Source organism: Penaeus chinensis, chromosome 30 (genome assembly GCF_019202785.1).
Source record: "Penaeus chinensis breed Huanghai No. 1 chromosome 30, ASM1920278v2, whole genome shotgun sequence".
Classification (NCBI taxonomy): domain Eukaryota; kingdom Metazoa; phylum Arthropoda; class Malacostraca; order Decapoda; family Penaeidae; genus Penaeus; species Penaeus chinensis.
The window spans coordinates 5,654,758-5,657,257 of record NC_061848.1 but is presented as its reverse complement, the minus strand read 5'-3'; the positions used below and the strand labels follow the sequence as shown (position 1 = coordinate 5,657,257).

At 34.8% G+C, this 2,500-nt stretch overlaps 1 protein-coding gene across 1 annotated transcript in view; it reads right to left on the bottom strand.

Moving 5' to 3' along the window:
* Positions 1 to 2,027: 2,027 nt before the first annotated feature.
* The window catches only part of LOC125041393, a gene marked incomplete at its 5' end in the record, with an annotated part of 15,199 nt that continues 14,726 nt past the window's right edge, over positions 2,028 to 2,500 (bottom strand). Inside the window, 1 exon segment of the mRNA XM_047636304.1 lies at positions 2,028 to 2,500. This exon segment is cut by the window's right edge and continues 1,944 nt beyond it.

Below are 2,500 nucleotides of genomic sequence, written 5' to 3'. Positions count from 1 at the left end.
ATTTATATTTATTTGCACTATTTTGTTTTATCAATCTCCATTTAATGGTTACTTCAAACAATAGAGGATTTTACGTCTATCGACAATTCTATTTTTCATTAAATGCAACGTTAAGACCCTCAGAATCCACTAATAAGAATATGCATTTGCATGATGTTAATTTACGGAAGGGTAGGTTCAAGAGGGTGCTTTGTAGCTAAATGATTCAAATAAAATCTGGTTGTATCATATATACGGCATTACAGTATTTAATCATTGTGCCTTATGTCATTTTATCATTCCTATTGTACTTCAGCAGCTTATCTTTAACTGCATCATGATAATCCTTGGTATCATTCTCTTAGCCAATTTGTTTAGGGACTTACCATTGAATTTCGTATCAGCATTCATCTGACATTCACGCCTCTAATTGCAAAAAAAATATATCATGCTGGAATGATAGAAAAGGGTAATGTTCTCGATGTCTAGGTTTTGATAGGAATTGAACCTGTGTTCATGTTTGAATCCTTTTTATAGATTCTAGAAAGACTTTCAAGCTCAGATTGTTGGCTTGGAATGGACGTGATTTATTTAGACTCTGTATTATATTGCCTTTCTGTATGATCATGATATATTCATCAATGGCATGCAACACGGCCGCGTTAAGGATAAGGGATCCATACACCACATCGTTTCGAATAAGAAATGAAATGGATGATGAATTTTGTCCTTGACGAAACGTCTCGGTTTGTTGTTTCTTGCATTATTGTGGCTGTGTGGGGGATTCGTGACGAGGAAATCTTTAAAAATAATAAATAAATAAATAATTAAATCAATCAATAAATAAAACGAGAGAGTACTTTGGCGCTTCTCCCGGACATGAAGAAGCAATTCTGCGAAAAAGGACTTGGGCATAATGAAGTGTTTACCTGCTGATTGCTTTGGTGTTTTCTTCACGAATTGTGGTTGTAATTAATTTCGTCTTTAAACACACTTTATGTACTTATAGCTGTATTGATAGAAAATTGTGTATTGTTTATCTAGCTACAACGACTCAAATATAGTTTGCAGTATTTGCAATTATCACAAAGATTACACAGGGTTATTTTCAGAATATCAGCAAAACAGGATTATACTCTTACTTACTAAATAACTAAGGCTTTAATAAAAGACAAATACTGATCATTCTCAAGCACTGTAATGAGTCTTCCCAATGTCATTTTTTTATACATTACATGTACACTTATATACAATGCACTCACGACTAGACTCACTTGATTACACCTTTTTCATTGATCACTTTATGAAACATATAAATATATCAATTACACGAATCCTACCTATGGAATGTGGCCAACATCTGGGCAATGATCATAGACAAAACCACAAGGACTAGAGAGTATGAAAATCATTTAGAACTGTCAAAATCACCAGCAGTTCATATCACTGTTTAAGAAGCTTTTCTCGTGTTTAGAAACAATATCCCTGATAATTGTCATCTTAGATGTGATCACCTTTACCTTAAATAAAAAAGAGGTTTACATGTAAGATGATAACTGTCATTACCAAAGGTTATCTTCCATTAAAGATCAAAGGATAAGTTATTCAGTTAATCACGAAATCAGAAATACATAATAAGACGCCACACGACAGATATGTTCAGCTTTGTGTTACAGTTTTATGGCAAAAAGGTTTAATAATAAAAGAGCATTGTATGACAATGTTTCCACCATTGTATAACAATGTTCCCTGAAACCAATCATCCACTTGGTCCCTAAATAAGCATGGAGAAAGGACAAGTGATCAAAAATTAAAAAAAAACTTTTTTATGTGTTCCATCATGAAACAAAGTCTTGTAATGAAAAAAAAATCCGACATGGAAAGAAATAAGAGAGGAAAACCAAGGCACGCAGAGAGAGAGAGAGAGAGAGAGAGAGAGAGAGAGAGAGAGAGAGAGAGAGAGAGAGAGAGAGAGAGAGAGAGAGAGAGAGAGAGAGAGAGAGGGAGAGAGAAAGAGAAAGCGAGAGAGAGAGAGAGAGAGAGAGAGAGAGAAACGCATTAGGGACTACGATAAATATATAGAGAGAAGAAAAGAAAAACAGAGCGAGAGAGAGTGAGGAAAGACAGGGGGATAGAGAAATAAAGGTAAAAAGTCAAGAAATTAGCAGACTGTCCAAGAAAGAGAAACACAAACAAAGAGAAAATGTCTCACACCTGGACACTCACCAACGAAGTTTTATACAGATTCTACAAACCTACCTAATATCTTAAGTTACTATCTCAGACGTCGGCAAACATCAAAGCTTTCAGTACAGTACAATACAAAGAAAATAAAACGTACAATATTATCACTGCAGTCATATGAAATGCTTAAAATGCAGACGCAATCTTGGCACTTGAAATATTTGGATAAATTAGAAGAGTCGGAAACGTTTGGTGAACGTTTGCGAACTCTGAACACCGTTTGAACCAGTAAATGAACCTCTCCGGAACTTGAGCGAAGAGGCCTTTTTTTCCACTG